The sequence below is a fragment of the Saimiri boliviensis genome, chromosome 2, assembly GCF_048565385.1.
Source record: "Saimiri boliviensis isolate mSaiBol1 chromosome 2, mSaiBol1.pri, whole genome shotgun sequence".
Classification (NCBI taxonomy): Eukaryota; Metazoa; Chordata; class Mammalia; order Primates; family Cebidae; genus Saimiri; species Saimiri boliviensis.
The window spans coordinates 1,402,275-1,425,841 of NC_133450.1; the positions used below are offsets into that span (position 1 = coordinate 1,402,275).

Here is a 23,567-nt window from a genome sequence, read left to right on the forward strand (position 1 = left end):
GGCAGGCACCTGTAATCCCAGCTTACTCGGGAGGCTGAGGCAGGAGAATCGCTTGAACTCAGGAGGTGGAGGTTGCAGTGAGCTGAGATTGCACCACTGCATTCTAGCCTGGGCAACAGAGCAAGACTCCATCTCAAAAAAAAGAACAAGGAGGATTTGTGTGGTCTTATGTGGCCCTAATGGGCCACACAGTAACAGGACATGCATTGGGAGACATATGCCATCCACCATGGGATAGGCCTTTGCGTCCTGTTGGATACTGAAGTTTATAAAAAGGGGGAAATATAAGGAATAGAAATAACGTTGATCCACCTCCTCTGTGCCAGGTACCGAGCTAGCCACCTACCTTAAATACTTTCGAACATGGGTTTTGCAGTATAAGGCAGACCTGAGTTCAAATTCTGGTTCTGCAAAGTGTAGTATCTACGTGGCCTTGGGTCCTTGAATCGAGCTAAGTCTTAAGTTTCATCTGTTAAATGCTAATAACACTTATTATATAGAATTTTTGTAAGGCTTAAAAGTAAAAGCAGCTACCACAACTATGATCTCATTTAAAATACAGTGACACAGCTGAGCGCGGTGGCTGACACTTGTAATTCCAGCTCTGGGATACACCAGCATTTAAAAGTCAGATAGAGGCCAGGTGCAGTGGCTCACACCTGTAATCCCGGCACTTTAGGAGGCTGAGGCGGGTGGATCACTTGAGGTCCGGAGTTCAAGACCAGCGTAGCCAACATGGTGAAACCCCATCTCTACTAAAAATAGAAAAATTAGCTGGGCGTGGTGGCATGTGCCTGTAGTCTCAGCTACTAGGGAGGCTGAGGCAGGAGAATGGCTTGAACTTGGGAGGCAGAGGTTGCGGTGAGCCGAGATCACACCATTGCACTCCAGTCTGCGTGACAGAGAGAGACTCTCTCAAAAAAAATTGGGTGATATTTGCAAGACTAACCTTGCGTTTTAGAAAGGTTGCTTTTGTAGTGGCGTGCAGGATAAACTGGCGGCCGGGAGTTAGGAGGGGAACGAATGAGACTGGGGATACTGAGGCCAGTTAAAAGGCCGTCACAGAACTGGTTAATAGTGAAGAGGGGGGGACAAAGCAATGGGCTATGAGGAGAGTCAGGGAGAGCTGAATGCTGCAGACCCCACAAAGGCCTGCCCTGGTGGTGGCGAGAAGGGCCGGCTGTTAGGGGGATTCCCGGGCTGAGCTGGGGGGGATTCTGTGAATGAGAGATGTGAGGCCTGGGAGCAGGGTGAAGAGCTGGGGAGAGGTGTGTAGAAGGACTCCAGGCTCTCCAGCTTCAGAGAGCAGTGGCATTAGCTGAGCTGACAGATACTGGAGAAAATATGGGTTTGGGGAGAAGTATATTTAATTTTAGACAAATCGAGTTGAGGATTCTGCAGGATGCCAGATGGAGAAGGCCTGAGGGAGCTGGAGAGATCAGGAACTCCAGCAAGGGAGACTCAGCTCTGAGCTGCTTCATGCAGGAGTGGAGGCCTGCTCTGAGGAGGAATGCCGAGGTCCAGATGATGTCAGAGCAATAAGGACCCTGGAAGGTCCCTAAATGTGAGGATTTTAGATCGGGTGGGAATCACGGAAGGCACAGTTCACACAGGACGGTAGAATTTATTAGAATGGCATGTCCTTCATTTATTTTGCTGGAGCCTCAGAGATTGAGAGCTAGAGGGGTCATCTGGTCTTTGCACCTTCTAGGGCCAGGTCCTGAGAATAAGTAAGTGGGGAGACAAGAAGGTCTCCCCAAGAGTAGAATGACAACCAATGAAGGTGGAAGGAATAATGGGCTTCTAAAAATCACCGCAGCACGGTGAAGATATTTCTGATCAGTGGACGTTATGGTCCTACCCAAATCCCAAGGTTTCAGTGGAGAGATGGAGATCGAAGCGGTTACGTGGCTTCCGAGCTGATGCCGGAGTGGCCCAGTTGGCGATAACAGGGCGGTGTTTCTGTAGAACCCAGGGGAATGTTTTTCCACTACGAGATTGTTGTATGCCTTCTGAGGTACACGGGGCACATGAAAAATCTCCATTTCATAGATGAGAAAAACGTCTCCAGGAGCTGAAGAGACCTGCTTCAGGCTGCACCAATGCTAACACGCGGCAGAACCGGCTGCGAACCCCAGAGTTCCCATGTCCCACTGCACGCAGAACTCCTTCGGCTACCTGAGTGACAGGAACCCTGGGAGGCAGGGCCAGAGGTGCCCGGGGACTGCAGCCCACCGGGGTGGGCATGGAGAAAGAGGAATATCACTTCAGGTTCTAGTTGCTAGTTTTGCAGAGTGTAAAATTACTGCACAAGTCCCAGAGAATAAACAGAGTTAACACCCCATTAAATACAATGGACTTTCAACGTGAGCTCCAGACGTGCCTGGATTGAAATTAGCTGCACAGGAGCCGGCCCATGAGTGAAACGTTATCACATGCACCGCCTTCATGCTTCCAAAGAGAAAAACCCGGCGCAGGGAGAAGAAAGCGCCGGCAGCAGCTCTGCGGGCTCGGGGCTGAGGATCTGGTAATGAAGTCTTTCTGGAAGGTAAGAAAGGGTTGTGTGCTGCGTGCTATTTTTAAACATGCTGGAGCAGCACATGTATCCCTGGCCCACGCGCTTTCTCCAGCAGACGAGGGGCCTGGGGGAATGCAGCCAGGAATTTAGATGCTATTTATTGTATTTCCTTTTATCAGTCAAATGATTTTCCTATTTCCCACATAGATAAAGATCTTCCACTTAACAGCTGCAGCTCGCTGACCTTGTCGGGGCTGCTGTGCAGACTGAAAATTGGTCCCAGGGAGAGAAGGGCATTGTTTTTAGGCGGTTGTTTTGCGAGTTGGGTGTTTCTTCTCCTAGCAGGGAAGAGATTGCTTTACAAAAAAATATTAAAAATCTTCCAGAAAACAAAAACGGATTGTTTTCTGCCTTTTTGCAGAAGTGAAGGGCTACCCAGGAAGTACAGTTCACCAGCCACCCCCCTCGTATTCCCCCAGTATCTCTACCCCACCTTTCGCCAACGCACACTCTCTCTCTCTCTCTCTCTCTCTCTCTCTCTCTCTCTATTAATATCTCTTTCTCCTGCAGCAAGTCTGACCCTGGCCCCGGACCCACTGCTGTGCTGCTGTCTTGGCAGGCAGCAGGGCAGAGGGGGTGGCAGCTCTGTCTAAGCTTGTAAGTTGAGCCAGTCTCTTGGCTGTGCCAGCTCTGAGGCCCTTGGAGATGCCAGTTTGCCTGAGTGGGAGCAGCTGCAGCTCACACTCGGCTGGAAGCCTTGGAGCCAGCCAGGCCTCCAGAAGCCGCATTCTCAGGCAAGGGTATGGCCCAAGGGCTGCTCATCAGCTGGAGGCCTCCTCTTGGGCAAGCTGCCCTCATTGTCTGGTCTTGCCTGGCAGGTACACAGGCCAGAGACAGTGCCACTGTTCCTCACCTTCTCGGGAACGGGACCAGCAGATGCTGTGAGAGCCTGGGGTTTTATTGTAAATCCTCTTCACTTCTGGCTCATTGAGAGCCACAAAACATAAAGGGAGCCAGCTACACGGAGGGAATCCAGCCCCTTGCAGGCTCGTCATTTGAACAGCAAGGAGCTGCAGACCCCTTCCACACCCGCGAGGGCCCGCTAGGCATTGCAGCAGAGCTGCCAGCTTTCAGGCACCCGGGGTGCTGTCCCACCGTTGCAGTGCTTCCCGGCCGGGACAGCAGAGGGCGCCGGCTCCCGTGCCAGCCCTGGGTCCCGGGCCGCCCTCCCACACATCTGGAAATGGGCTCTGTCACTCTTGCGAAATAGGGCCAGGGATCTGTCTGTGTCAGATGATTGGCACCGGAGTGAGCACGCATACGCATCAAGAATTCCACTTTCTCGTTAGCGCTGTTTCCCCCTCCAGAGCACTTGTGGAATGTGGGGAATGTGCCTTGCCAAGGCGGCCAGCACATCTGAGTCCTGGGCTTGGTCCGGCCTCGGCGGCGTGCTGGGCGGGACCACCTCTGGTCTGCAGCCTTCGCCCTCCCCTCCGACGACGTGGAGGGAAGGGGAGAAAGAAACCGGGAGGGCGGGACCCCCCCAGATCTTTTCCCCAGGGAAGAAAACTGAAAAGTGTTTGGTCCCGACCTTCCGGGCCTTCCTGAAGAAATAAGATATAATTCCAAGAAAGCATCTTCTTAAATTACGAGTGATTAGAAATACCAAAGCCACGTGCAAAGAATGGAGACGGGAAAGGAGAAGCCGGGTGGAGGAGGGCCGGGCTGAGGCCAAGCCAGGGGCCTGGTTGCTGTTCTGAGGCTGCTCCCTAGACTTCCGAAAGCTGCATGCATTTAAATGTCCACATTTTCTCGCAGAAGCCAGCAATCTGTACTTCTCTTGGCCAGACAACACATCAGTCTAATATGGTGTGGGAGAAATATGTTACGTTTTTTTATGAACAGAATGTTAACATCACCTAGAATCAATATTTATATCCAAGAACACAGTGAACCGGCTTGTTTTGTGCTGCATGGGTTTAAGACAGGGACATTTGGAGGGAGTGGGGAGACCCCCCCGCCTCCCACCCAGAAAGGCAGACCCAGGCAAGCAGGCTGAGGCTCGGGCCTCCCAGAGAGTTTCTGCCTGGGAGACCATGCTTGGCTCCCTTCCTCCCACACAGTCCTCTGTCTCCTGGGATTGCAAGAGGAAGCCAGAAGCAGCCAGTGGGGCAGGAATTTGTGGCGAGGTTCAGGACGTGAGGCAGTATCCTGCCTGCAGAAGAGCCACGTACCGTCCGTGAGGGCTTCGGTGGGGGAAGGAGGGTCAGGACACGCATCCAGCATTTCCTACTGCAGATCAAAGTAGGAGCGGACACAACTTTACACAAGTCCTTGGTTGAGGGGCTTCTTGAAAAACAAGGAATGGTGGGGGTATGACACTTTTCTTTCATGCTGCAATGAAAAATGGCCAGGCAACTGCCCTTATCTGAGGCAGCCATTGTGACAGAGATGGAAGCTGAGGCCTCCTGGCCTTAGAGTGCTGCACATTCTTCCAGAGGCTTGTGGGACACTCTATTAAACGCCTTAAGCTGGAATTCTCTTGCCTCAGCCTCCCGAGTAGCTGGGATTACAGGCATGTGCCACCACACCCAGCTAACTTTTGTATTTTTAGTAGAGGTGGAGTTTCGGCCACATTGGCCAGGCCTGTCTCGAACTCCTGACCTCAAGTGATCCACCTGGCTCAGCCTCCCAAAGTATTGGGATTACAGGCGTGAGCCACCGTTCCCGCCCACTTTACTGCCTTTTGAAGCTACTGGGCCTGCAGCCTGGAGACAGCTGCTGGCTCCTTACATGTGCAATCCTTACCTAATTAGAAAAATAAAAACAAACAAAAGTCTTTCCCCTTTCCCAGAAGATTTAAGGTTTGCTTGCAACAGAGCATCTAGAAATGTGAGGCTCCTCTTCACCTAAGCAGACTGAATTGGGGCCTCATTTTGCAGAGCAGGCAGCCCACTTCACTTTCAGATTCGATGCTGAAAGTTAACCACTTTCAACCATAGCACTCGTCTCTCATTACGTGCCTGGAGCTCATTATGATATATCTTGCAGAAAAGTCTTTGCTGCTTTAATAGGCATGATCTTTAGAACAGACCCTTTGGCTTATGTGTAAGATCAAGGCATGATTAATCTTGGCCTCATTTAGCTGTGAGTCACCAGTGTTCAGGCTAGAGTGAGACCTCGCTTTGCATGATCACAATTTACAATTTTCTATAATCCGTATCTTTTCTCTATTTGTTAGCCTGTTTTGTTGCTGTAATTTCATTTGGTCTGTCCTATTGTTTTCATCGAGTTCTAAGAAACAACCAGTAAATATCCCAATCACATTTGCCATAAAATCAGCCAAGATAAACACATCATTTCATTGTAAGCCACTATGCGTAGCATCATCCCCTTTACGGTTGCAAAGCTCCTCCTGCAGACCCTTGTAAGTTTAAATATTCTGAACATCTTTAGAGATACTGCCTGATTTAAGCCAATGGAAAAGTCTCACTTGGGTCCAGATGTTGTTCTGATATCAAGGGCAGGATGAAAGAATAGTGAATTAGCAGTAAGGGCTGGGTATAGTGACTCACGCCTGTAATTCCAACACTTTGGGAAGTTGAGGTAGGTAGATTGCTCGAGCCCGGGAGTTCGATACCATCCTGAGCAACATTAGTGAGACCCCATCTCTCTAAAACGTGGAAAAATTAGCAGGGTAGTGCGCTCTGTAGTCCTAACTGCTTGGGAGACTGAGGTGGGAGGATCCCTTGAGCCCAGGAGTTCAAGGCTGTAGTGAGCAATGATCGCACCACTGCACACCAGTCTGGGCAACAAGATGACACCCTGTCTCAACACCAAAAAAAAGTTAGCGATAGGGCAAAGAATAAAACTGAAATCTTTAGCCGGGTGGGCAGCAGTGGGTGGGGTTTGACTGTCTGCCTGCAGAGCAGTGCCAGGATCTGGGAGAAAAGTGCTAATTAAAAAAAGCCTCATTGGAAGTCTTTGGTAAATGTCATTCCAAGTCCAGGCCCACCGTTTAAGCTCTAGAGCTGTCACTATAAATGCTTACTTAACACCTACCTCTGATGACTTAACACTTGCATCTCAAATGAGCATTCCCACAAGCCTCTCTGACCCAGTCTGCTCCTCTTCTAGTCGTTCCATCTCCGTAACTGGCGCCTGCACCGCACCGTCCGCGTGAAGCCCGAGATCCCTGGAAATGTTCTCCCCCTCCCGCCTCCCTCTCACCCGTCACTCATCTTGTTCCTTCTACCACCAAGACGGTTGATTCCATCCTCTTCCCCACGTCATTCTTCACTGCTACAGCCTTAGTGCATGATGCCACCGCTTCCGGAGGGATTAGAGCCATGGCCACAATTTAGCTCGCTATTTCAGTGCTTCCCAGAGCAGTCAGAATCATTTTTTTAAAACCGCAAACTAGATGGTATCACTTCCCTTTCTGAACCGTTCAGCGATGTCCCCCTGCACTGAGGAGAATAGCCCAGATCCTTGGGCTGGGTGATAAGACCACACGTGGCCTCCTCCTGTCTAGCTCTTGCCGTTCCTCCCCTATATTTCCCTGCTCCAGCTCCCTGGTGTTCTTTCAGCTCCTCTAAAGCACCAACGAAAGCTGCCTTTTGTGCTCTTTTCCTGACTCGCCCTAAGTCCTGCTGGTTTTTCATCGTAAGTGTCACTTCCTTGACCCCATCATCTGCAAAAACAGTTGCCCACTATGCTGCCACATGCCACTACTCTTTTCCTGCATTTGATACCACAAGGCAGCCACATCACATCTACTTAACGTTTGTTAAATCATGTTTCTTCCACTAGATATGAGGATCCATGAAAGCAAGAATCATCTGTCTGGCTGGATTTCTGCTGCCTGCTCTGGAGGGTAATGCATGTGAGTTGAACCAAGTGACGAAAGTAGACGACGCATGGAGAGCTGCCTACAGGGTGCTTACACTGTACTCCTGGTGAACCCGCCCACCAGACCACAGTTACCCAGAATTCCTCCTTGAAGAATTCCTCACTGAGGCTTGGGGGAAACCAAGTCAAACTCCCAAACGTCTCTCATCTCCTCCTTTGCTCCGCCCCCTCTGGATATTCTTCTTTTTTTTTTCCTTCCTTTGAGACAGAGTCTTGCTTTGTCACCCAAGCTGGAGTGTCATGGTGTAAACACGGCTCACTGCAGCTTCGACCTCCTGGACTCTAGTGATCCTCCCACCTCAGGCTCCCAAGTAGCTGGGAGCATTATCATGCCTGGCTAATATATATGTTTTTTGAGATGGAGTCTTGCACTGTTGCCCAGGCTGGAGTGCAGTGGCATTATCTCAGCTCGCTGCAACCTCCACCTCCCAGGTTCAAGCGATGCTCCTGCCTCAGCTTTCTGGGTAACTGGGACTATAGGTGCATGCCACCACGCTTTGTTTTTTTTTTGTTTTTTTTTTTGTTTTGTTTTTAATTAAAAAAAATTCTTTTATAGAGATGAGGTCTCACCATGTTTCCCAGGCTGGTCTTGAACTTGTGAGCTCATGCAATCCTCCTCCCTTTGCCTCCCAAAGTGTTGGGATTATAGTTGTGAGCCACTGAACCCAGCCCCTGACTGCATGCTCGTCTTACCTTCCTTCCTGGCTATTTTAAAAGTTTCCTAACCAGTCTATCTGTGTACTGCCTTGGATTCAGTATTTATGCTAAGGACCAAAATAATGAATGGGGGAGAATTACATTTTGATTTTCACAAATCTCCCATTGAAAATTTGCATTTCTTTTGATTAAAAACATTGGCACGGCCGGGCGCGGTGGCTCAAGCTTGTAATCCCAGCACTTTGGGAGGCTGAGGCGGGTGGATCACGAGGTCAAGAGATCGAGACCATCCTGGTCAACATGGTGAAACTCCGTCTCTACTAAAAATACAAAAAATTAGCTGGGCATGGTGGCACGTGCCTGTAATCCCAGCTACTTAGGAGGCTGAGGCAGGAGAATTGCCTGAACCCAGGAGGCGGAGGTTGCGGTGAGCCGAGATCGCGCGCCATTGCACTCCAGCCTGGGTAACAAGAGCGAAACTCCGTCTCAAAAAAAAAAAAAAAAAAAAAAAAAAAAAACATTGGCACAAGTCCCAGTAATACTGGCAGGACCTGTGACTGCCACCAACAAGATCACAGATATTTTCATACTATATTATAGCCACTGCAGATGTTGAAATATTATTAATAGTCACTATTACTTTAAAATTATGGTCATTATTAGAGCTAGATCATGTTATTTAATGCTTTATCAAGAACCACAGATATTTCAACACATTGTTAATATTTTGATAGGTATATTTTAATATAGTGGATTTCCTTTGTAACTTTATTTGTATTTTATTCACTTAAAAACATTCCTAAAAGGTCTTATGTTTAAGTCTTTAATCCATCTGGAGGCAAAACCATTCAGGACATAGGCACAGGCAAGGACTTCATGACTAAAACACCAAAAGCATTGGCAACAAAAGCCAAAATAGACAAATGGGATCTAATTAAACTCCACAGCTTCTGCACAGCAAAGGAAACAATCATTAGAGTGAATCAGCAACCAACAGAATGGGAAAAAATGTTTGCAATCTACCCATCTGACAAAGGGCTAATATCCAGAATCTACAAAGAACTAAAACAGATTTACAGGAAAACGACAAACCCATTCAAAAGTGGGCGAAAGATACGAACACTTTCAAAAGAAGACATATATGATCATCATTGGTCATTAGAGAAATGCAAATCAAAACTACATTGAGATACCATCTCACGCCAGTCAGAATGGCGATCATTAAAAAATCTGGACAACAGATGCCGGAGAAGATGTGGAGAAATAGGAACACTTTCACACTGTTGGTGGGAGTGTAAATTAGTTCAACCATTGTGGAAGAGAGAGTGGCGATTCCTCAAGGACCTAGAAATAGAAATTCCATTTGACCCAGCAATCCTCTTACTGGGTATATACCCAAAGGATTATAAATCATTTTATTATAAAGACACATGCACACGTGTGTTCATTGTGGCACTGTTCACAATAGCAAAGACCTGGAACCAACCCAAATGTCCATCAGTGATAGACTAGACAAGGAAAATGTGGCACATATACACCATGGAATACTATGCAGCCATAAAAACGATGAGTTCGTGTCCTTTATAGGGACATGGAATCTGGAAACCATCATTCTCAGCAAACTGACGCAAGAACAGAAAATCAAACACCACATGTTCTCACTCATAAGTGTGTGTTGAACAATGAGAACACATGGACACAGGGAGGGGAGCATCGCACACTGGGGTCTGTTGTGGGGACTAGGGGAGGGACAGTGGGGGTAGGGAGTTGGGGAGGGATAACATGGGTAGAAATGCCAGATATAGGTGACAGGGGGATGGAGGAAACCACATTGCCACGTATGTACCTATGCAACAATCCTGCGTGATCTGCACATGTACCCCAGAACCCAAAGTACTCCATATATATATTCCTAGAAGGGTCCACAGAATTTACCAGATTGCTAAAGCAGCTCACGGCAGAAGAATGGTCGAGAGTCTGTGGGTAGTTTTTACTTTCTCATGTGACTGCCTTGCAAAAACAGCCTTGATGCCTTCCCTCTGCCTTGCAAAAACAAAAGCTAAAACCCTTGGCATGACATTCAAGGCCCATCTACAATCCATTTTCAGAACACTTCACTATCCTTTTTTGTCAATGCCCTAGACATAACCTGTGTTCCGGTCACGCTGAATTACTTGAGTACACCAAAACTGTCCTTCTATCTCTAGGTCTATTTCCAGCGTATCTTAAGGAACTACTCTTTTTCTAAGGCCCAGCTCAAAATGTTATCCTGGTAAACCTCTCTTTTGCCTTCCCCGAAGCAAAACCACTGAATCTTTCCTTTGTATTTTCCAGAATCCTGTGCTCACAGCTGTTGGATCATTTGTCAGATCCTGCTGCAGTAAGCTTCTGTATCCATTTTTTGTTATACTGTGAGCTTCCGGTGGAGACTTCCTCAAGTTTACGCCCAAAACACATAGTAAGTACTTGGAAATGCTTGAATAAATATTTCTAAAATATTCATTCTTCTGAGGGATGAATAAAATCCATAATTACTATAGTAGTTTGTGCTTTAAACCGAGAAATTCTTTTGATAAATAGAACCTAAGTCTATTTCAAAAATCTACCAGCCCCAAGAAAAATAGAAGGTTGTTATGTTACATTCCACTGCCTGGACCCAGCTGCCTTTAGTTGACTTCTATCCTTGAAGATAGCAAAAGAACCCCTCGCAGGAACCCGTTTGCTGGGTCTTTAAACCTCCTGACTGTATCAGCGATGTCTTCTCACATTACCCTTCTCTGAGTGGTGCCCAATGTATTTTTTTTTTTTTTTTTTTGAGACAGAGTTTCACTCCTGTTACCCAGGCTGGAGTGCAATGGCGCATCTCGGCTCACCGCAACCTCCGCCTCCTGGGTTCAGGCAATTCTCCTGCCTCAGCCTCCCGAGCAGCTGGGATCACAGGCACACGCCACCATGCCCAGCTAATTTTTTGTATTTCTAGTAGAGACGGGGTTTCTCCATGTTGACCAGGATGGTCTCGATCTCTCGACCTCGTGATCCACCTGCCTCGGCCTCCCAAAGTGCTGGGATGACAGGCGGGAGCCCCTGCGCCCGGCCCCAGATGTGTTTTTGACCAGTCTCCTTTAAGCAGACACTTCCCATTTCTTGCCCTAGGATTTTCTAATGGTCAGGTTATGGTATGATTTTTATATCCCAGAACATTCAGCTGCTTGATGTCAATCTTAAACAAATGCAGATGCAAGGTTTTAAAAATTCTTTTCCTAAGGTGCTTGAAGATTTAAAAAGGAGACCATTCCTTAATTTCACAGTTCAATGCACAGCTTGAGTAACTGGATCTACAGGTGTGCACATGCGCTGAGGATACATGAATGTCAGCAAACACTGACCTGAACTTAGAATCTCAAGGAACCACACACTTTTAAGAACGGAAAGGAATTTTTTTTTGAGACGGAGTTTCGCTCTTGTTACCCAGGCTGGAGTGCAATGGCGCGATCTCGGCTCACCGCAACCTCCGCCTCCTGGGTTCAGGCAATTCTCCTGCCTCAGCCTCCTGAGTAGCTGGGATTACAGGCACGCGCCACCATGCCCAGCTAATTTTTGTATTTTTAGTAGAGACGGGGTTTCACCATGTTGACCAGGATGGTCTCGATCTCTTGACCTCGTGATCCACCCGCCTCGGCCTCCCAAAGTGCTGGGATTACAGGCGCGAGCCACCACGCCCGGCTGGAACTTTTTGACTAATAGCAGAGAGATGTGTCTTGCCCAGGGGCTCACCTGTTGTTGGGATTTCAAGTTTAGCCAGTCTAAAACAGAATCCCTGATTTTTCTTCCCTGATGTTTCATACTTAAGTTGGCAATCTCAGGCCGTGGCACCTCTGTCTGCTACCCAGTTTCCCAAGCCAAAAAAACGGAGTCATCTTCCTTTTCCTTTGATGGAGATGGGGTTCCACCACGTTGCCCAAGTTGGTCTCGAACTCCTGGGCTCAAGCAATCCACCCGCGTTGGCCTCGCAAAGTGCTGGGATTACAGATGTCAAGCACTGTGCCAGGAAAAACGGAGTCATTCCTGATTCTTTTTCTTTCGTTCTCCACATCCCATTCCTCAGCAATTCCTGTCCGTTATACTCCCAAACTATATCCTGAATTAATCTGTCCTTCCCCACCCACTCTAGGCTAAGCCACTGTCATTTCTCACTTGGGCTCCTGTGCCAGTCTTCTCACTAGTCTGATACTCCTCTTGTCTCCCCTGCAATTCCCTACATGGCAGCCACAGTGACACTTTATTTTATTTTTGAGACAGAGTCTTGCTCTGTCACCCAGGCTGGAGTGCAGTGGTACAATCTTGGCTCACTGCAACCCCCACCTCCTGGGTTCAAGGGATTCTCATGCCTCAGCCTCCTGAGCAGCTTAGATTACAGATGTGCACCACCATGTCCAGCTAGTTTCTCTTTTTTGTATTTTTAGTAGACAAATACAAACATGGTTTTACCACGTTGGCCAGGCCTGTCTCCAACTCCTGGCCTCAAGTGATCTGCTCGCCCCCACCTCCCAGAGTGCCGGGACTACAGGCGTGAGTCATTGTACCTGGCCCAGAGTGACCCTTTAAAAACAGAAATCAGGGTCGGGCGCGGTGGCTCACGCCTGTAATCCCAGCACTTTGGGAGGCCGAGGCGGGTGGATCACCAGGTCAAGAGATCGAGACCATCCCGGTCAATATGGTGAAACCCCGTCTCTACTAAAAATACAAAAACTAGCTGGGCATGGTGGCGCGTGCCTGTAATCCCAGCTACTCAGGAGGCTGAGGCAGGAGAATTGCCTGAACCCAGGAGGCGGAGGTTGCGGTGAGCCGAGATCGCGCCATTGCACTCCAGCCTGGGGTAACAAGAGCGAAACTCCGTCTCAAAAAAAAAAAAAAAAAAAAAATAGGGGAAAAAGGCTGGGTGTGGCGGCTCATACCTGTAATCCCAGCACTTTGGGAGGCCGAGGCGGGTGGATCACGAGGTCAAGAGATCGAGACCATCCTGGTCAACATGGTGAAACCCCGTCTCTACTAAAAATACAACAAATTAGCTGGGCATGGTGGCACGTGCCTGTAATCCCAGCTACTCAGGAGGCTGAGGCAGGAGAATTGCCTGAACCCAGGAGGCGGAGGTTGCGGTGAGCCGAGATCGCGCCATTGCACTCCAGCCTGGGTAACAAGAGCGAAACTCCGTCTCAAAAAAAATAAATAAATAAAATAAATAAAAACAAAATAAAACAGAAATCAGATCTTGTCACTCAGTTGTGTAGAACTCTCTTCACATTACACTTAGGAAGAACTACAAACTCTTTACGGAACTTCCGAGGATCTACATTATCTTGCATTGCGTGCCTTGCAACTCCAAAGCCTCTCATTTACTCTGCTCCAGCCTCACCAGCTTTTTTTCCTGTGCCTTGAAATTCCAGAGCTCATTCCTGCCTCAGGACTTCAGCCTTTCTATACCCTCAGTCATTCATCGGGCTGGCTCCTTCGGATCAATCTGGTCTTTCTTCAGAAGATACTTTTTCAGAAAGTCCTTTTCTCTGCCCTAGCTTATATCATTTCCTCTTATCTAGGTAATTAGCTGAGACGAGTTTGTTAGGTTACTTGCTTATAGTCTCTTCTTCCCCATCAGTGTATAAGCTCTGTGGGGGCTAGGACCCAGGACAATTCCTAAGACAAGAAAGATATTCAACAAACATTGTGGAATAGGCCTAAGGCAAGTTCTCAGACCCACCGTACTATGCTACGGCTCTGAACTCATGCCACTCCCATCAGTTATCTCTAAGAGAATATGGGTATAGCGGATTGTAGAGTCACAGCTGTCTGGGTATTCAGCATTTCTCTGCCTGTTCCCTGTTCTGTGACTGCACCAATCACTTCTCCTATCTGTGTCTTAATTTACTTACTGTAGAAACGAGTATAGTAGTCCGACTCTATAAAGTTGTGGGAGGAAGTCCATAATTTATATAAAAAGCACAGCAGAGTGGCCTCTAGTGTGTGTCTAATTGCGATTTCTCTTTTCCCTTGAGTCTTCCACAAATTATAACAGTTTATATTTCAGTGTCTTCTACTCTATGACAGGCAGTATTCTCAGTGTTTTACATGGATTGACTAATTTAATCTACATAAAAACTCTACAGGACAGAAATGATAAATATCACTGTGTTACAGATGAGAAAACTTAACATAGTGGCTTATGCGACTCGCCTAAGGTCATACTGGAGGAAAGCAGCGGAGTCCAGACCTGAACCCAGCAGTACCGTCCAATTTCAGAGGTAGTAAAACAGTCATGACCATTTTTACTGTGATCCCACGGTAAGATACACATTTTACATCAGACGTATGTGTAGACATATGACTGTATCTAAAGTATAAATATGTTTCACAAAATAATATGCTTACTACCTGTGGGCATTCTGATAGTTTCTCTTCATTTTAGTTTTTTAAAATGTTCGACCAACTTACTGATGGAATGATCTATTAATGAGTCAAAACTGCACTTTGAAAAACTGCTTGTCTAAATTACAATTTATCCAACTGTTCTGACCTTTCAGCTACCTCAACCTCTACCAGAAAAACTGATAGCTATCAGTTCAGATTTTCATATTTCATTTATATTCCAGATGAAGTCCTTTTTAATTATTAAGATACTGATCACCCACCCTGACTCAGACCTACTCCCCATTGCAAATTCTTTTGCATTTATGGAAAAATATCTCATCAGGTAATATTCAAGTAATTCTTTCACTTTCCAAAAATTATTTGCCTTTATTAAAACTATTAATACAAGCTGCCCTATGTTAGAACTATTTATATACATGTCTGTCTTTCCCTCTAGTCCAGGCGGCCCCAAACTTTTTACACAGGGGGCCAGTTCACTGTCCCTCAGACCGTTGGAGGGTCGTCACATACTGTGCTCCTCTCACTGACCACCAATCAAAGAGGTGCCCCTTCCTGAAGTGCGGCGGGGGGCCGGATAAATGGCCTCGGGGGGCCGCATGCGGCCCGCGGGCCGTAGTTTGGGGACGCCTGCTCTTGACGATCAGAAACTATGGAGGGCAGAAACCATGTTTTATAAACGCCTTTGTAGTCCCAGATAAAGGGTGAATTAAAGTGAAATGAAACGAAGTTGGTATAAAAAACCCTGGCTCTTAACTGCTGCATGGGGTGTGTGTAAGAGAGATTCAGAGAAGAGATTATACTGAATCGTACATACTCCCACTGATCTGGTATTGCAGGTGGTTTATAAAAATCCTTCTATCTGGAAAATCTGCACTGGCCATGCGCTTAATTTCCTATCTTCCTGTGGCTCCTCCTTTTGCATTTCACTAAGCTAAGACAATTTACATTTCTGGCAAGTTTCTCTCTGTAGACACATAGTCCTATGAACACTAAACTGAAAAGGTTTCTGGATGAGCAGATGTACATTAACATTTTCACCTAGTCTGACTCTCAGTCCTGATCTCTTTAATGAGCTGGCAAACCAGCTACTGTTTATATCCGTAGATATTGAAGTATATATCTGAGTGCATGCTATGTATCAAAGGTAAATAAATAAAACAAAGAAAAAGCCCCTGACTTGGAACTCTCCGACGCAAGGCAGGAAATTCTTTCAGAGGGCAGGAAGTAGCTAGCAGCTCTCCCCCTACGCAATACTTCAATTTCCCCACCCTTAGGGAAAGCTTATCCTGGTGGTGTTTCAATTCAGCAGATGCTGAGCAGTTGGAGAAAGGGAACAACCAACCAGGGGAAGTATTAGCACCTGCTCATGTTGACTTCTACTAAGTAAGACTGGCCACCAGCTGTTGCAGGGTAGGAGAAGAGCTAGACGGGAACAGGAGACGCCAACTCAGAGGGAAGCTAGTTTTTGGCTTTCTGGCTCTCCAAGGGAAACAAAAGTGTTGAGGAAGTACGTGGTCATTCTCAAATGGCCAAAAGGCAAAGGCAAGATACTGCACTCCACTCTCCAACATGGCGGGGGGGCTTGGAGTGCAAACAGGAAGTCACGCATCGTTATGAAATTAATGTTAATTGCCTACTCTACATCCATTTTCTCCCTTTTCCTTACTAAAACCTGTATATTGTTGGGCACAGTAACAGCCACGCAAGAATGACATTTCTTGGCCTCCTTTACAGCTAGCTATAGTCCCATGACAGTTCTGGCCAAATTAAGGGAAAGTGTTGGGTATGATTTCCTGGAAGACTCTTTAGAAGGCCCTGACTCAGCTAGGTTTGCTCATTTTGTCCTTGCTCTCTTCCTCAGGCTGCCAGGAATTTCAAGTAACGGCTGATGGTCAAGTGGCTATTCTGGACCACGGGGTGACCTTGAGAAAGGGCACGTTGTGGTACAGGCAGGAGCCTCCATACTAGCCTTGAACTGCCTAGCTTTGGCACAGTTTTCTATGAGAAAGACACACTTAGTTAAGCTGCTGCTAGTTCTGTTGAATGTAGTCAAACCCCGTCCTAACTGAGATACCCTGATAATTACTGGCAGTCACATAACAGATGCTTCCTATCTTCCTGTCCTCCAAAGCGAGGTGGATTCTGTGACCTAACTCTATCCTTCTTACAACAGTACAGGAGAGCTGAGGCATGTGTTATGTGAGAAGAGGAAACTGGAGTTGGAACAAATCAAGACTTGCCCAATGCCACACACTGGCTGCTTGGAGATCGGCAGGCTCTGGAAGCCAGGTTGCCTCACCCCTAGGATTTTTAAAAGCATAGTAGAAATAGGTGACAAATTTCCTTTAAAAAGATTTCGATTGGTTATTTTTAAAAAGCAAGCATTTAAACACATCTCCTTTCTTCTATCAAATGATCTATAAAGGGGACATCAGAGTCACCGACTAAACATCTTTTTAAGTTGTCTCCAGAATACTACTGCTATATTAAAATGAATTGGAATTCACTGTATTGTTACAGCATACATTAAAGGAGCTGACTTCTCAAATAGGTAAAGATACATTTTGAAGTAGCAATTAGTAAAATAAATGTGTTACTGTTTTAAAAGCATAACAGAGATGATGATTAATGTAGAGCTGACAAAGTCTTGAAGAGGAAAAAACAAAGGTAGGACTTTTTTTTTTTTTTTTTTTTTTGAGATGGAGTCTTGCTCTGCCACTAGGCTGGAGTGCAGTGGCACGATCTCGGCTCACTGCAACCTCCGCCTCCCGGGTTCAAGTGATTCTCCTGCCTCAGCCTCCCGAGTCACTGGGACTACAGGTGTGCACCACTATGCCCAGCTAATTTTTGTATTTTTAGTAGAGATGGGGTTTCACCATGTTTGCCAGGATGGTCTCGATCTCTTGACCTCCTGATCTGCCCACCTTGGCTTCCCAAAGTGCTGGAATTATAGGTGTGAGCCACCATGCCTGGCTAGAGGTAGGATTTTTTTTTTTTTTTTTTTTTTTTTTTAACAATGAAAGTAAGATTGAATCAGGCGAATTCAACATAGAAAAGTTTTAATGAGACAAATGTCAAACAAGCATATCAACTTCTTAAAAAACAAAGAAAATGTGAAAGTTTAATTACAAAAACACTTATACAGAAAACTTGGCATTTTACCAGTTCCAAACACATGTATACAAGTTTTTTCTAGAATTAGTCAGAAATAAAGTACCTTGTCTTCCCTTCCTCAGCTGCTCCTTGTATTTTAATAAAAAAAGAAAGAAATCTGTAACACTGAATAGGAAACAGCTTATTTTTTGAGAACATAAAAGTATAGTAATATGTACAAGTGAACTGGGAAACATGAGTTAGGTATTGTGCTAGCCTGTAACATCATTTACTGCCTTCCTCGCGGAGCACAGAGGAGGCAGGAGGTGGCACAGACCTGCTCTATAGACGCTGACAGCTTTGTCGCATCTGCACCCTAGCGTCATCCTAGGGTCAGGTGGGTAGTTACTGGGAAGGAGAGCATTTCAAAGGCAAGCTGCTTATTTTGTGAAAATGATTTCATACTGTAGGCTCTCTTGTATTTCGGAATATGCAAACGTTTCTAGTTACTGTCAAGTGTCCCGTCTAGAGCCAGAAGAATGGCGATCCTGGACCGCATTACAGCCTTTTCTGGCCACAAAAGCAGTGCTAACAACGCTGCACAAAACTGAACACAAATGAGAAACACAAATATGAGGAGGAAGAAAGAGGACAGAAAGCATCTGGCAGAAAGAAGACACAGAGCTCCACAGTGGACCCCGGATGTCGTCCTGCCACGGACAGCGAGTTCCGGCTTGGACTTAGCAGACGAGGAGTCTAAGAGAAGTGGCAGAAATAGCAGATGATGGCAGGGAAATAGGAAAATACAGAAGAGCAGGAGAGCTGGCTAGGTTGGTAACAACAGGTAATAATGGATTCTTATTCTAAATAATTGCAAAGTGATGGTATGTGGGTTTCAGCACATGGAAATCTGATGTATGTTCACATAAGGTATTTTAAAAACAGATTGTTGTTGTTGTTGTTTTCCTTTGGACTAATAAAGAAAACAGGCAAGGAGATGCTGAGAAGCCAGGACGGTACAGCAACATGACAAGGGGTTCTGCTTATACCCTGACTTACAGGCATATTGTGAGAGGGGCCACACCTCTATCCACCTGCCTGCAGTGCTGTGGTGCCCGGACAATGGGCTCTGCTTTGGTTCCAGAGATCTCAGCTGTAACCTTTAGCCTTGTGCTCTAGAGTGTCAAAAAAACAGACAAAGAAACAACCAAAAAAACAAAAAACCGTGAGGTAAGAATCAGAAGCCCTCTTTCCTTTTGCTGTTAAAGGAACCAGAAACTGCTAGGCATGCTTGAGCCCAAGAGTTGGAGGCTGTAATGTGCTATGATAGCATATGTGAATAGCCACTGCACTCCAGCCTGGGCAACCCAGCGAGACCTTATCTCAAAACAAAACAAACAGAAATGAACCAGAAAGTCCTCTTTGCTAAAGCTATTAAAGATACAAATCACTAAGGAGGAGAAGGAAAGGAAGCCTGTCTTCTTCACGTGGATTCAGCAGTTAATGGGTACAGAAGGAAGACAAAGGGCCTAAGAATTCTTCCGAGCCTTTTCTGTGAGCTCGAGACTATTTTGAATGATTATTTCCACCTATGTAGATCCATGAGTCATTATTCCAAAAGGAGACAGGGATCCCCTCAGTTTTCACTTGCAATAAACTTTGGGCTTTGTACTCTCTCCCTTTCTCCTCTGTTTACAAGTGACCTTTTCCTCAGCAAAAATGCTCCACAAGACACTGCCAACAGACGGGAGCAGAAGAGCCTTGCTGGGGCTGGGACTCCATGTCTGTGCAGGAGCAATGCTTAGAAAACAGCAGGCAGTACCAGCGAGGAAGGAAAGAGCATTCTCCTTTAGGGCAGCAATCACAAAGCCACACTGAGGGCTGGCACCCACTGAGCACCGTGTGGGGTAGGAAACACAGCCTTGCTCCACAGGGCACTGTCAACAAGAAGCTCCTTTCTTTGGAGTCACAGCAGGGCAACGATGGGAGAAGACTGGGCCTGTCCAATGCAAGAAACTGTCCCAGAACCTTGCTGAGCAACAAAGTCCATAGGTCAGAAAATGGAGATGTATAAATTGGTGGGGGCCAAGAAAGCAAAAAGTGACCCCCAGGGGCATTTAAAAAAGTGACAGCTAGGTAACAAAACTGGAGCTCCACTGATAAAAGGGTCTGAGCAAAATTGCAACAATGAGAAGTCTTCCTTTCTCCAGCAGCGGATGTCAGTGTCAGGGTCACCTCGTAAGCTGAAGATATGCAGATCCGCTCCAAGAGAGATGGAGATGATAGGGAGACGGGGGAGAGTGGCTGGATACTTTCAAAGCTTCCTGTACGGACAATTCCACAGGAAGCTCATATACACGTTGCTGCTCCCTCATATGGCTTCCTGGGGTGACGGCCTTTCACTCACTGATAATTCTTTCACAGGCAAAGGGATCTGCACGCTTTCTCTGCCCCAACTCAGTTCAAATTCCCATGGATGGCTTCTCATTCCTCACAAGTAAAAACACTTATGGAGCATCTTGGAGCTCTAAGAACCTGCAGAATCAGGGAAACAAAAGAAAACAAACAAAGAGAATAACACCAAGAAAGTTTAAGTATCAATCAGAAGGGGCTAGCGCTATGGATTTTAAAAATGCGTTGGTTTCATAAGGGTTAAGGTGAGTGCAGGGTGTATGTAAACTAAGTAACTCATAAAGCTGCAAGCAGGCAACCTCACTGAGATGTTTCACCTAACATTTCAATGAGAAACACGGCCCTGCTCCAGTTCAGCAGCAATGGGCGGTGGGAAAATCAACAGCTCAACACGGAAAAGCAGCTATCAGGGACAAATCTGAGGAGGGAAGATGAGTAGCCTACTTTAGTCCGAAGAATGTATCGTCGATCAAAACCAATGTTCTTCAAGTGTTAACCTAAGGATATCTCAATGTATAGAGACATACTATGTACATAGAATCAAGAACATTTCTCCTATGAATAAAAATGCAGTCACATAAGAAAGATTTTTTTCCCCAAACTCAAAAAGCCAAATTCTATCATTGAAGTCAGGCAACATATGCATTTTTGTAGTTTAGCGAAGGTAGTCACCTTTCAATTTAAAATCACCTCCATGACTTCCTCCTGGCTCTACCTGTCTCTAGGCACTACTCAGCCACAAGAAATGTGACAGACAGGGTAATTCTTCCATTTTATATTTATCAAAATAATTTTAAAATGGGCTAAAATTCTGTAACATTATAATTACTAGATTGTAATTTTTTTCTATTAACTTCCTATGTATCTTAACGCTCAAGTTCAGGACGTTGCAGTGCTTTGCCCTTCTGCCAGCCACCTCTTCCTTAGAGCAGTGTTTCAGAAACCCAGTGAGTGAGAGTTTAGATCTCTGTGGTTCTAGTCTTGGATTCTGTACTCATGTACGTGAGTATTTTCAAGCAAGATGTTTCTCCTCTCTGGGATTCAGTTTCTTCATATATAAAATGTTGGATTTCTAAAGGTCCCTTCCAACTCTAAACGCTCCTCTGAAACTTGCAGACCATTAGCTTCCCTTCCCTCATTGGCTCCTGACAGTGGATGAAACCTTTGCCAAACTCTTGTCAGAGTAATTAATTGCACCATGAGTGCTGGGGACATTAGGCCTCACTGTCTGTACATATTTGTATAATGAGGCCAAACTAGTATTAATCACAGTCTTTGTAATTGTTTCCTTTGACAGTTTTGGGGGGTGTGGGGAACCATCTATTGTTAGTTATGTTTACATGGCTAGACTGTAAGAATCTGTAGGAATATAACAGTTCACACTTTTAGTTATTTTTTTCAAGGGCAAAATATTTGTAAGTTAAAATCAAGGATAATAGTAATATTCTAATTTTCAAAGACTCTTCAGAAAGCAAGTAATACAGTTTATATTCTTAAGATGAACAAAACTCTAGGAGAATCTTACTGGCAAAATGCTCAAAATGGAAAAACACTTTTGGTTCAATACTTAAGTATCCTGTATCTATGTGAAGAGACACATGTTATCAATTAATGTTTTCTTTCACAATCTTCCACACTGTTTCTCCCAGCTCTCACTTTTCAAGCCTACAAGAGTGCTAATTGAAAACACTGTGTAAAAATGGGAAGGATGATGAGCTCCTGAAAATCCCAGGCCTAGATTTACAAGCTGTTCCCTTCATAAGCAGCAGCAGTAATGCCACTTCTTTATTCTGCAGGGAGTCCAGCCATCTCTAAGAAGTTCAGTCTGTTCCATCTGGCTACTCACTGGAAGGATGGTAATCCTTTCCCCATCAGAGCATAGCTGAGGCTACAATTGCCTGGTACAGTGACCATCCAAGGGCATCACCAAGAATTAGAAAGACCTCTGCCTTTGTCTCTACTAGCAGATGTTGCCTCATTAGATAAAGAATCATGGGCTTTATTTATCTTTATATATGTTGCTCAACCAAACCAAGCCAGAATATAAATTATGTATATGAGTGTGCTCACGTACTCACAGGATGAATAAAGATTCAAAACCACGATCAGTCATTCTGAGGAACAACGTATCCTCTGCTGACTCTCATTTTAGTATCCACATATAGCCACCTCATTGTAGGATCCAACCTTAAAATTTCCACACAGTTTATGTGTCTGCAGGTAAGGAATAACTTAACCAATAGAGCAAAGGGATGCCAATTTGGTGGGATGGCATACTAAAAGGATATCCTATCTCTAGGAATTTGAAGGAACAAATACTAATGCCATTTAAGAAATGACCATTAGTACCAAAAAGTGTATATGGGTAGATCCCTTCTGGAAATGGAGGAAAAAAAATTTTTGTCCCCAATAAAAGAATAAATACTTCTGCTCATTTGTTGAATACATATTTTTAAAAACTTATTTTCTCTATCTTTTCTTTTTTGCTTATTGAGAATTTTTCTTTTTCTTTTTGAGACAGAGTCTTGCTCTGTCGCCAAGGCTGGAATGCACTGGGTGACCTAGCTTACTGAAACCTGAACTCCTGGGCTTAAGTGATCCTCCTGCCTCAGCCTCCTGAGTAGCTAGGATTATAGGTGTGCACCATCAGGTTCGGCTAATTTTTTCCGTATGTATATATATATTTAAGGCGGAGGGTCTTGCTATTTTGCCCAAGCTGGTCTTGAACTCCTGGGCTCAGGCAGTCCTGCTTCAACCTCCCAAAGTGCTAGGTCTACAGGCATGAGCCATTGTGCCCCACCAAGAATTTACTTAAAAATTTTTTTGAGACAGTGTCTTGCTCTGTCACCCAGGCTGGTGTGCAGTGATGCAATAATGGCTCACGGCAGACTCATCTCAACCTCCTGGGCTTAAGTGATCCTCCAACTTCAGCCTCCCAAGTAGCTGGGACCACAAGGGCATGCCACCATGCCCAGCTAATTTTTTGTATTTTTTTAATAGATGGAGTTTTGTCATGTTGCCCAGACTGGTTTTGAACTCCTGGGCTCAAGCGATCTGCCTGCTCTGACCTCCCAAAGTGGCAGGCTTATAGGTATGAGCCATTGCACTGGCTGAAGAGTTTATTTTTTAATCTATTAAAACCAGATAATTACCTATTTGTATTGTGAGTTCACATCAACATTTAACAGACAACAGTCACTGTGCTATTGAGTGGTGAATATACAAGTTCCCTACTTATGTAGGCTCACAAAGATACAATGTCTCACCGACTACTTCTAAATTATCATTAGTATTTTCCAGAGAAAAGGAAGATTAAAAATTAAGTTATATATTTATTTTGTTCTGAGTGCTGTTGTAGGGATAATTTCCTCTAAGTTTTCCACTCACTTTTCAAAACCCTTTGGGACACTAAAGCCCAAGAATATAGCTGGTAAGTGACAGAGCTAGAACTGGGGTCAAGGCACAAAGACCATGCTCTTTCCACTAAACCATTCTGAAGGAAGCATGAGAAAAAACTGTCTTGATTCTGTTTTCTTTTATTTTTAAGAGATGG

At 45.5% G+C, this 23,567-nt stretch overlaps 1 protein-coding gene and 1 long non-coding RNA gene across 3 annotated transcripts in view; one reads left to right on the forward strand and one right to left on the reverse strand.

Annotated features, from left to right (window-relative positions):
- The first annotated feature begins 2,155 nt into the window (after window positions 1-2,155).
- LOC141583452 (uncharacterized) lies at window positions 2,156-22,281 on the forward strand. Its single transcript, XR_012516064.1, has 5 exons — window positions 2,156-2,548; window positions 7,331-7,403; window positions 10,421-10,544; window positions 14,279-14,382; window positions 21,811-22,281. It is a non-coding gene; the product is annotated as an uncharacterized LOC141583452 (long non-coding RNA).
- HMG20A (high mobility group 20A) overlaps window positions 19,345-23,567 on the reverse strand; it is a 71,695-nt gene continuing 67,472 nt past the window's right edge. For both annotated transcript variants that reach the window (XM_010330831.3, XM_074392617.1), the window contains one exon: window positions 19,345-20,137. The gene's annotated coding sequence lies outside the window, so the exon portion shown is untranslated. The remainder of the gene's footprint in view (window positions 20,138-23,567) is intronic.